The sequence below is a fragment of the Caretta caretta genome, chromosome 4, assembly GCF_965140235.1.
Source record: "Caretta caretta isolate rCarCar2 chromosome 4, rCarCar1.hap1, whole genome shotgun sequence".
Lineage (NCBI taxonomy): Eukaryota > Metazoa > Chordata > Testudines > Cheloniidae > Caretta > Caretta caretta.
Window position 1 is genome coordinate 96151379 of NC_134209.1, and position 12529 is coordinate 96163907.

The 12529-nt window shown below is 40.4% G+C and overlaps 1 long non-coding RNA gene across 1 annotated transcript in view; it reads left to right on the forward strand.

The window, feature by feature from the left end:
- The first annotated feature begins 3024 nt into the window (after positions 1 to 3024).
- Positions 3025 to 12529, forward strand: part of LOC142071777 (uncharacterized) — a 141740-nt gene continuing 132235 nt past the window's right edge. The window contains exons 1-2 of the long non-coding RNA XR_012667971.1: positions 3025 to 3224; positions 3310 to 3455. This is a non-coding gene — a long non-coding RNA (uncharacterized LOC142071777). The remainder of the gene's footprint in view (positions 3225 to 3309; positions 3456 to 12529) is intronic.

The following is a 12529-nucleotide window of genomic DNA, read 5'->3' on the forward strand; positions in this document are numbered from 1 at the left end:
CTTCTTCTGCTTCCCTGTCTCTTCCTAATAACTGGGTTTCCCTCCCCTGGAGAGGTATCCTCAGTGTGAGAGGAGGGCCCAACTATGGAATTGTTTCCCTCTACTCCAGTTTGAAGTTTTCCTTCCCCGAGACTTTCATTCTCCTCAACAGCACAGAAACTGTCAGACCAGGAATGGTACCACTCTGCTGTGTCCCTGAATGTCCCTATGCACCTCTGTCTCCATTAGCTCCTTCAGTTCTGCCACTCTGGTCTCAAGAGCCTGCACTCGGGCTCTGAGGGCCAGGAGTTCCTTATACTGAATGCACACATATGCCACCTGCCAACAAGGCAGGTAATACATGCTGCATTCAGTGCAATAAACTGGATAGTCCTCACTCTGCTGCTGGACTTCTGCCTGCATTCTTTTCACTTCTGGAGCTTTTGGGGTTTTTTTGGGGGGTGTTTATTGGCTTAACTTTAGAGAATGTTAGTGTATCTGGTTCTCACACTTCCTCTCTTAAAGTCCTTTGCAAAGCTCCTCTGGTCACTTAGAAGCTGGCTTTCTTAAACTACCTGTTCTTCCTGACTAGCCTCGCTCCCTAGTTAATGGATTAGGGATCAAAGTCTCATTAAGAAATTCTCAGGCTTGTCTAGCAGGCCCCCAGGCTCAGCACATGCCCCTCACCAACAACCACACTATATACTACTGTCAAGCAGCAAGCACACAACAGACAGACGACAAACTCACCCCAAGAGTCATATAGCTGCCCCTTCTTCACCACCTGAAGAATCCCTCACAAAACTCCCTTGTCTGCTGCTTCTGTTCCTGCATAGCTTTACACCTGCTGTATACTTGTGTACAGTCACCACGACTGTAGTAATTGCATATGAAAATACAGATTCAAAAGAAGATTTACATTTTGGACCTCATTTTAAAAATCAGATTACTTTATTTCTTTTAGATCAGACATAATGCTGCAATAACTTAATAAATTAGGCAAAAGAACTCACCATAAAACTGATAAATAATAATGCTGTACTCATAAATGAGGGTTTATTTTTCTGATCTTTGAGGTGCAACTTCATAAAATGAAGTATTGTCTTTTTTATCTGAAAAGCTTGGGATTCTTTCCTATGCAGAGCTTGTTAGTTAATTATATGAACAAAGTCATAGCCAAGGTGATTTTTGTACCGGAGTCCAACATATCAGGATTGTTAAGTGATGGGAATATAGGAGAAACCTAGAACCGGACTAGACTAACACATTTGTTGCGACATTCACAGTCACTCAAGCTTCAGACTTGAGTAGTGTTTAGCATCCTGCGTGGAACCTCTTCACTGGACTCAGGTTTACCATCGGCAGAGTAAAAAGAGGAATTTTGGATCTGGACTGCTTCAAAAGACCTTATTGAAGTGTCTTGGTGTTGCTCTTAGAAATTGGTAAAAACAGGGAACAATTAAAACAAGAACAATGAAGAAATACATATAAACGGTGTACAAACTCTGTTACTGAGCTTTCACTGAATAGTGTCTTACTGTGAGAGGGGTAAGGTATAGGCTAAGGAGCTTCACAGCATCTTAACTCTTCAGAACTTAATTAATTTGCAGATGGAAACACTTGAAAAAGCATTTCCACAGAGTTTTGGTGGTTTATTGCCTCAGTGAGGGTTTCTGACTACTGAGCCTCTGGGATGGTGCAACTCCTGACCCACCCAACTTCCAGCTATTGGATACACCCACTTTAAGAATATAAGAACAGCCATACTGGGTCAGACCAACGGTTCGTCTAGCCCAGTATCCTGTCTTTTGACAGCGGCTAGTGCCAGATGATGCAGAGGGAATGAACAGAGGGCAATTTATTGAGTGATCCATCTCCTGTCATCCAGTCCCAGCTTCTGGAAGTCTGAGGTTTAGGGACACTCAGAACAAGGGGTTGCATCCCTGACCATTTTGGCTAATAGATGATCTGCATATTGTATTGTCAATTTGACATCTGCTGGTTTCTGACTGCTTCTTTAATGTGAAGGCAGGTGGAGGCTGTCCATACTGTGTTGTGGCCAGAGTTAGGAAGGACCTGGGATAGAAGCAAGAGTAGCTCTGAGTTGAGACGAGGGGTTAGCAGCTGAGAAGATGTAAGCAGGAAGTGTGAGGCTGAGTTGCTAGATGGTGGGTAGGTAGGGATGTTTCTGTGCTCATTGAAAATCGTGGTGTATCTAGTGTGAGGAGAGGAGTCGTCTTTATTTTGAGAGGGATTAGAAGTGAGGAAAGAGGCAAGTAATTTGCACAGCAAAAGCTCATTCTTGCTGCCACGTAGTAGGAAATCTCTTAGTGTAATAACTTTCACAGTATAGAAAGCCGGTTAGTACTGGGAAGTGGCATGTAGGGAAGATATATTTTGCAGGATTAGAGAAGTTATTAGTGAGAGAGAACCAAAATCCATTTTAAATGGATGAAATGTATAACTTACTCATGAGAGGTTTCAGAGTAGCAGCCCTGTTAGTCTGTATCCGTAAAAAGAACAGGAGTACTTGTGGCACCTTAGAGACTAACAAATTTATTTGAGCATAAGCTTTTGTGGACTACAGCCCATTTAATCAGATCTTGACTCCAAACAAAGAGGCCCTGAAACTTATCCATAGCTCTTAAAGGAAGACTCAGAGTGGAGAGTACAAAAACCTAACTCTTAAGGTCCTGGTTAATGAGGAAATCGGAAGGGGCTTATGTGCACAAGAAATAGTTGTGGTCAATAGTTATACTGGTATAACTATTTCTGACAAGCTGTGAAACAACAGCAGCTTCACAGGAAAGACTCAACATTTTTTGCTAATTTCAAAGCAAATAACACCTAATTTTTTTTTTTTTTTAGAATTTATTTTTTGTCTGGAGCATTTCCAGGGGAATGAATCACCGACAGGAGTTAATAGCTTATGACTTCTCTTTGGGCCAGCAGTTCTGCCAGTTAGTCATTAATCTTTTCCAAGTAAATAGCCGTTCGGTGAGTCTACATGTGGAAACTCTTCCGTCTGAGTCCGTATTGAACCATGGGCAGTGACATGGTGCACATTGTCAGCACTTACACCATTATTTATAATTATTTATTAAGGGGGGAATGTGCTACCGGAATAGCTGATATTTAGCTCAGATGAGGTATATTAAATTGGGATTTTGCATGCTTCTGGTCGCTAAAGAAGGCTGCACAAATGTAGCAGTGTCATCAACATCAGTATCCTGGCCACCTTCCAGGTAAGGAAGTTATTTTTCTGCTGACCAAATAACACCTCCATCCAGTTTTAATTTGGTAAAGTATCCCTCACTTCCTGTTCTTTAGGATGCTGTGTACTTTTCAACTGGTGTTGTATTACTCCTGAGGTGGCTGCATATCTGTACTGCGTGAAGTGGTCCCTGTATACTGTTTGTAACAGTTTTAAATTGCTTTGGGATATCTTTGGATAAAAGAAGCTACACGTGGCAAATGTAAGTCACTGAGTTCATGAGTCTTTAATATTAATTAAAATATGGGTAAAATTTTCAAAAGTGCTAAGGGCTAGATTTTAAAAGATATTTAGGTACCTAAAGATGCTGAGAATCCCACTAGATGTCTTTAGATCTTTAGATCTTGCATCTTTAGATCTCTAAATACCTTTACAAATCTGATCTTAAATGATTTAAGAGCCTAAATCACATTTTAAAAGTGATGTAGGCACCTAGGAGCTGAAGTCTCATTTAAAGTCAGTGGCCCTAAATCACTTATGAAAATGCAACTTAGTCATTCCTAGTCATTTAGGAGCTTTTGAAGATTTTACTCCCTGTCCTTCACTTAACTGACTGCTTTTACAACAAGGATTAAGGTTATTTATCCAATGCTAAATGAAAGATCTCACTTGCTACTACTGTGCCGTACTCAATAATATAATTATTCTTCGAATGGCATACATCTGAGAGATTACTGAAAATTACAGTTGGCAAATAACTATTAATAGAAATTAGGTTATAGTGTCTAGCTTCCCCCGCATTTTCTAAATAACCTTTTCTGAAATCCTGAACCTATCCTTATGCTGTGAATGGGTTGATTTCTTCTACTTAAAGTTTCACTGGTGATTTTTCTCCCTCCCTTCCCCCACCGGTTGGGTGGCTGCCATTTGAAAAGATATCTTCAAGCAAAGAACACTCATTAACTCTGCTATAGGTATGGGAAGCTGTGCAGAAAGGCTAACATTTTCTTACAGATCTAAAAAAAATTTAGAACGAGTAAAAGTCTGGAGGAGAAAAAGCCTATTCATTGAATAGTCTTTCCTTTTTAGACCCAGTGACTTTTTAGTCTGGCTCTGACTTGAAAAGTTATATTTAAAAACAAAACAAAACAGCTGCTAGGCAGAATATTTAAATATTGCCCAAAGTGATGCCTGGCAGCTGTAACTGAATACTATTTCAAATGTTAAATGCCCAGTGTGTGGGTTTTTTTGTTTTTGTTTTGTTTAGATCCTCCCCAGATAAGAAAAATAACACGGGTCAAGAAGCAATGCCTTACAATTAGGGTTGGACAGATGAGATTTTATTGGTAAATGCCAATAAACGTTGATTTCACCATACATGCACAAACTATTTCCATAGATAGCTGAAATTTACAGATAGACAAAATAAGAAAAATGCTGCCTGAGAGCATACTAGAGTTTGATTTCACACTATTTACATTGTATATTTTGACAATGATGTGGACAATTTTGTGTTTTTAATGGTTATAAGGCTTTAACTTTTTGAATCTCAGTGTCTACTGTCACTAAATAATTGACACCCCACCATAATTTCCCACAACTGTGAAAATTGAAATACATAAATGCTTAAAACCCATAATTTTGCACAACTCTGAAAATTTAAATTGATAAAAATAGAAAAAATAATTTCAATGTCAACATTTCATTTTTTTTTTAATTCTGCCAAGTCTATTTACAATGAACAGCTCATGTGAAACAACAATATTTTAGGTTTGGAAGATTGTCTATGAGTGTGTAAATGAGAAATTCCTTTGAAGCTCTTGTGGTGCTACATAAACACACTTTTTTAATTTATTTTTTGGGGGGGAGGCTTTTGCAAAAACCTAAGGAAAGGCCTCCATGTTGTTAATGAGTCAGTTGACCTGTAAACTCCGTATGCTGCTTGCAGTTAAATAGGAAACCCTCCGCTTCATTGTTCTGTGTAATTGGTAGCACTGAGAAATCTCCCAAACATCTAATATTATGCAAGAGAGCTTGATCAGTTTGCGTGTAGCCTTACACACACACTCTGCTGCAGCTGCGCCACTGTAAGCTCTCTAATGTAGCCCTCTCAGAGCAATGGGATGGAGCTCTCTTGTCCACTTAACTACTATAGCCCCTGCGAACTGCAGCAGGAGAAGCTCTCCTGCCAACGTAGTCAACACTGTCGCTTATGTCGGTGTAATTTATGTTGCTCGGGGGGTGGTTTATTCACCCCTCTGAGTGATATAAGTTATGCTGACATAAACTGTAGTGTAGACATAGCCTCTGTGAATGCTATGCCAGGCATAACCAAGATGTGCATTCACAACCTGATATTGTGGTGGTTTTTGAAGCATTCATATTCTGGGAAGGATTTAAAAAAGATAGGGGAGAATATAATGGCCTATGTTTTCACATCACTGGCAGTAGTGCTGATTTTCTGCCTTATTTTCTTCATGTTTTTCCCCCTTGATTTATACCACAGTTTTTAATTGTGTATACTTGCCTCAGAGTATTCTGCTGTTAGAAATTCACTGTATTATATATGCAGAGCCAAAGCTTGTCCCATGGACTCTTATCCTTGACTTCAATAAGACCAGTATTTGGGCCAGATTTTATATTTTTATTACTTATACAGACACTTCATGCTGGCGTATGTGTGCATGCACCAGGAGATACACTTAAAATGTTCACACATCAGAGTACAAAGTAGATGTGCATAAATTGAACGAGAACATATTTGTCCCCCTTCTGTATCTTTCTGTTTCCTTGCAGAACCATTGCTGTTCAATAGTATTTCTGTTCAGCTGAATGGGTATCATTAGTTTATCAGTGTAGGTTACTAATAGGTCTAATTAAATGTACCAACAAAAGGATAACTGAACATTGCAGTTGACAATCTCCATCTTTGGATTTCTTCACATTTTAAAAATTTGATAGTTTGTTTAATTTTGTAATAAAACTGTAATGAATAATGCTTATTATATAATGCACAGTGGCAGTTTTTACTACATCCTTTGTACAGGATGTTGCTGTGTACTGTCTTCCTTTCTTGCACTTGCCCAGTTTTGCCTGCTGGTGTGCAGAATAGGACAGGAGTGGGTTCTAATCTGTCCTCGTTCCAGGACTGTGGTGTCTAGCACAGCTGTTAATGCTCTCATCCCCTCCAGTCCTTGCTAAACATGGTTCTGAGCCAAATCCAATGGCAGTCAATAGAAAGGCTCCCTAGAATCCCTTGAAAGGTCAGGCACTGGGAACCTGAGGCTTCAGATTGTGCCTGGGGCCTGTGAAGAGATAAAATGGGTGGAAGAATTCCTTGTATTCCAGGGTCGAAAGTACGTAGGAGTTTAGCACTTTTTTTTTTACCTACAAATTATATGCAGATAAGAGTGTCTACTTTTCACCTTCTCATGAGGGAGCTGAAAATATAAATGCACAATTTTAAACGAGTCCTTCTCTATAAATCCCTATAATTATGCACCAGATGCAGATTATATAAATGTTGACGGTATCTTGGTATTTGGCAGTAGTTATAGACTTTATTTAATGAGGCATAAATGTGACTTTGATTCAAAGAGCTGGAATATCATAGTAATAAGCTAAAATGGTGGTGGTGTAAATGTGATCTTCATGTGCTAGCCATAATCCAAATATAGGTGCTTTAAATAGTCTTGATTTCTTGTTAACTGATACGTGAAACAGTGAGTGAGGTAATATCTTTTATTGGACCAACTTTTATTGGTGAGAGACAAGTTTTTGAGCTTACATAGAGCTCTTCTTTAGGTCTGGGAAATGTCAGTGTCACAGCTATTACATGGTGGAACAGGTTGTTTAGCATATGTAGTTAACACATTTCAAGGAATCATTCAAGGTGAAGTGACCTATTAACACGTTCTCCAGATATAGGTGGGGGAAAACCTGGGGTGGGGTGGTTAGTGTGCTATAGATTGTTATAGTAAGACATAAATCCAGTTTCTCTAGTCACTCCATGAGTCTTAGTGTCTAACAAAGTTATGAATTTAAGCTCCCAGGCTTGTTTTCAGAAAGTGTTGTGCAGGTTTCTTTTGAGGATGGGGATAGAGAGGTCAGATAGAGTGATCACTTTGTGAGAAGTTTTCATCGACACATGATATGGTGCTTGTCTTTTATCATTTTTCTGTGCGAATTCCTTTGAGAGTAGAGTTTCACCCACGTGGTTGTTGCTGGGGCATTTAGTGCACTGAATGTGGTACACATGTTGTGATAGGCATGTGTAGGATCCATGGATCTTGAAAGGTGTGTTGGGGGCCGGGGTGTTGATCACCATAGCAGTGGAGATATGTTTACAGGTTTTGCATACATTGTTCTGGCAGGGTCTGGTGCCACTTGTAGTTGGTATGTCCTGGTCTGTGGGGAATTTGCTTCTGATTATGAGCTTGGATATGTTGGGGGGTTGTTTAACGGGCAGAAGAGGGGGTTTAGGAAAGCTTTGTTTCAGGATGTGGTCCCCATTGAGAATGGGTTGTAATTGTTTGATAATGCCTTGTATGAGTTTCGGTGTGGGCTGGTATGTGACAAGCGAGGAGTGTGCGGTCAAAAGCCATCTTATTTCTATATTGAAGCAAGTTCTGTTGGGGTATTTGGGTGGCCCATTTCATGATGTGATCCACTTCTCTGGTGGAGTGTCCTTGTTTGGTGAAGGTGGCTTTAATTTGTTTTAGGTGTATATCCTGGACTTTCTCCTTTGAGCTTATTATGTGGTATCTGAGTGCCTGGCTGTAGACAACAGATTTCTTGGGGTGGTTCCTGGATCTGTGAAGGTAGGTGAGGTGATCTGCGGGTTTCTTTTTTATAGTTGTCTATAAGGCTCCATTGCTGAAGCTGATTGTGGTGTCCAGGATGCTGGTGTGGGAGTGCTCCACAGAGAGTTTAATGGATGGGTGGTGGAAATCCCATGAGAGAGTTTACGTCATCTGTCTAGAGGAGGAAAATATCATCAATGTATCTAAGGTATATCATTGATTTTTATGATGCATTTGTCCAGAAATTCTTCAAGGTTACCCAAGAAGAGGTTTGCATATTGAGGAGCCATCCTGGTACCCAGGGCTGTTTCCATGGTTTGGACAAAGTGTTTGCAGTTGAATGAGCGATTGCTATGGGTGAGGATGAAATTAATGGATTTGGCAATGTTGATGAAATATATGAACCACTTATGAACCACTTATGCTAGACAATTTGTTCCACCTTGCATTTAGCAGTGATGCTCTGAGTAAGTTTTCTAGACCTGAAGAAGAGCTCTGTGTAAGCTCAAAAGCTTGTCTCTCTCTCCAACAGAAGCTGGTCCAATAATAGATATTACCTCACCCACCGTACCCCTCTAATTATCCTGGGACCAATATGGCTACAACAACACGGCATATGTGAAATTGTAAGAGGTTTTCAGGTTTGAGCATAAGCTTTCGTGAGCTACAGCTCACTTCATCGGATGTGAGTTAGTCTCTACGGTGCCACTAGTACTCCTTTTCTTGTTAGATTATAGATATTCAAGCCTGTCTGTAAAGGCCTGTACTCTAAGAATTTAGATGTATTCTTATCACTTAGCTAGTTATAGAGGTATAAAAGAGAGAATCAAAATCACTATCTGCTGGTGTAAGGGCCTTCTCTTACTGTGACAGTCTGAGGCCCTGTTCTTAGGCTAAGATCTTTGGATAAGCTGCAAAGGCAGCCATAAGCTGGGAAGGGAACGGTCACATCCTCACATTCCAAACTAGTCACATTGAAATAAGGTGATATTGGGCTGTTAGGCACTATCAGGACAGGATTGAATTCCTGTCACCTCCAGAGAAAGGGAAGAACCTAGAGGATGTAAAAGGAAACTTAGTTTGATAGCATCCTGTCTGACAAGAACTCACTTATCAATAGTTGGGATGTGAAATGCTCATTTCTGTGGTGTTCTATCATTGTAGTCCCCATTTCCCTATTGTTTATCTGTATAATCTCTGTGGTTCTGTGATTGTTTCTGTCTGCTGTATAATTAATTTTGCTGGGTGTAAACTAATTAAGGTGGTGGGATATAATTGGTTAAATAATCATGTTACAATGTGTTAGGATTGGTTAGTTAAATTTCAGTAAAATGATTGGTTAAGGTATAGCTAAGCAGAACTCAAGTTTTACTATGTAGTTTGCAGTCAATCAGGAAGTAAGGGGGGAATGGGAACAGGGAATGGAGGTGGGGAAATTGGAATCATGTTTTGCTGGTGGGGGGAAAGGGAACAGGGACACAGATAAGGCTCTGTGGTGTCAGAGCTGGGAAGGGGGACACTAAGGAAGGAAACTGGAATTATGCTTGCTGGAACTTCACCCCAATAAACACCAAATTGTTTGTACCTTCGGACTTCGGGTATTGTTGCTCTCTGTTCGTGCAAGAAGGACCAGGAAAGTAAACGGGTGAAGGAATAAGCCCCTAACTGTTACCATGCATCATTCATGTCAGTTTCACCTGTCTCTGGGAAGGGGACTGGGGAAATGTTCTGTCAGAAACCATCAGGCTGTCCTTGCCCCCAAATAATAGCTGTAGCAGTCACTTTTGCTTTCTCAAACAAGTTAGGGTTTTAATAATTCTCTTTTATAGTCACCTTACTATCCTAAAGAAAGAGGAAACATCCAACTGCCTCACTTGGGATCTTAGAGAGGAAAGCTTCTGTAAATGTTAGCTCCAAAAAGAGATTTCATACTGTGTTCTTAAAAACCACTTTCCCCACAGAGGATATAAATTACTTTCTAAGGGCCTGTACCTATGCCAAGTGAAGTCAAGAGTAAACTCCTGTTGACTTCAGTGCATGCAGGACTGGGCTCCAAGTTTCCACCTTGAGGTATATCACTAAATGTGTGACTTGTAACCATTTAGTTTTATCAGACTCCCAATAGTATCTTGTCAGTTACACACTGTGAGGTTGAAGTTGACAGTTAAAGTGGGAACAGACTGACATGCAAAAATTTTAATTTCCATTTGCTCTGTTTGATCCAACATAATTAAGCTATTTGTACAGTACCCAAAGAGTACTAGATATTCTGACAAAATCCAGGCGTAGAAAAATCTCTCACTCTAAGCTCAAAGCCAAAATGGCCATAGCATTACTTCTTAAATTCAGAATCTAGCTCATCAACTTTTATTTAAATTGTTATTTTTTATCCAGTTCTTCAAAAAGCTTTGGATTAGGTGCTTAAAGTCAATGGTGGTCTGTTTTACATTAAGAGAGAGTATTTGCTCAGTTTAGTTTTACACTGAGTAAAAGCACGGCAGGATTGTTTGCTCCTATGATTTGATTGTTACTTGAAACAGAATTGTTTGCTGTATATCTTAAATTCCCTTAAAGCTGGACTGCTTTTTGAAGTTGGACTTCTGTTTTGCTCAAAATCTGCTTACCCCAAGGAGAGAAATGGAATTAATTGGTTATTATTTTGTTGTGTGCAAATCTTCACCTTGATGCAGAGTTGTTAGTTGCAAGGTTAAAAATCTTCTGAAACGGGATTGTCTATTTTAGTTTCTTTTGTTCCTTACCCTCTCATAAGGCAATCAAATCCAAATTTCTGAGTCTGTTTTGATGTGCTCATTCTACTCCAAATTTGGCCTCTGTGCTCTACCGTATTTTCAGTTGCTGCCTCCATGACATCATGTAACCTGCACAATATCACTAGTATGTGTACATATTGTTTAGACTGTAAAAGACTTTTTGTGCATTTTGTGTTACTCGTTATGAGAAAGACACTGTGTAAGAATGGCCATACTGGTTCAGACCAATTGTCTATCTAGCCCAGTATCCTGTCTTCCAGCAGTGGCCAATGCCAGGTGCCCCAGAGTGAGTGAACAGAACAGGGCAATTTATTGAATGGTCCAGTCTCGGCTTCTGGCAGTCCGAGGTTTAGATTATGGTTAGGCTGCTGGTCTGCTGAAACCACTGCGCCTCATGCTGAGCAATATTGTCTCACTGTTTCCTCGTACTGCTGTCTGTCTGCATCAGCCCATTGCCTAATGTCTGATACTTAGATTGTAAGCTCTTTAGGGGCAAGAACCATCTTTTTGTTCTGTGTCAGCACAGTGCCTGGCACCATAGGGTTTTGGTCCATGATTGGGGCTCCCAGATGCTATGATAAAAAACAACAACCCCCCCACCATCACCAGCATATCTACTAATTTTGGGTGCCCAATTTGAGACAAGCAGGACCTGACTTTTCATTATATAGCACTGTGTTCAAAGCACATCTCCCCTTGACTTCAGTTGCAGCTCTGAGTGCTCAGCAGCTCTGCAAATCAGATCCCAAGGTATCTGTGACCCAGAGGCGGCTTGTTGCCAACTGGGAAAGGGTTTACTGTTCTTTCCAAGCAATGCCTGGCTCAGAGCTGACAAACTCATGACATCTAATACGTTGCTACCATGGTATGTAGGGCAGCATGTGAGGTTTCTACTGAAAAATTGTAACTTATCAATACTCACAGAATATCATGGTTGGAAGGGACCTCAGGAGGTCATGTAGTCCATCCGCTTGCTCAAAGCAAGACCAATCTCCAATTTTTGTCCCAGATCCCTAAATGGCCCCCTCAAGGATTGAGCTCACAACCCTGGGTTTAGCAGGCCAATGCTCAAACCACTGAGCTATCCCTCTCCCCTAATCATTGTGAGATGTATGTATGAGTAGCTATACTGAAAATAGAAAAGGAGTACTTGTGGCACCTTAGAGACTAACCAATTACATGGCTGCTACTCTGTATACTGAAAATTATGCCTTTATGGCCTAGAAGGGAAAGTGAGTCCTCAAAGAATGTGTCTCAGTGGTGGCTCAGTACAGCGGGAGGGAGTTGTCACCCCTCCTAGGCTAGCTGATTGTGTAATGTATTGCTCAATTGTCCACCTGTTCACCAACGCAGAAAAGTCAATGGAAAACAATCAAAGACAAACTATAAATATTGAAACCACTTGGAAGGAATTATGTGATAGTGAGGGGATCACCCTGTCTGTGAATAAAGACAAAAGACTGATTCAGTATATCACAGGTTGGAGAAAGACACACCGGAACCATTCACTGAGGAGGTACCTTGATGAGCAGGGATGATTCAAGAAAGTCTGGGCCCTAGATCCTTGGGGCTAGCAAGCACTGCAAAAGACTGAACTTTGGGGTGAGAATCTACTTCCTTAGATAAGAAAAGTAACTATTAGTAAGCATAGGCTATAGTTTGCATTTTATGGTTTTTGTTTTGTATGCAACCACTTTTCTTTACTCTCACTTGTTTCCATTTGACAGGTTTCAGAGTAGCAGCCGTGTTAGTTGTGCTGGAAA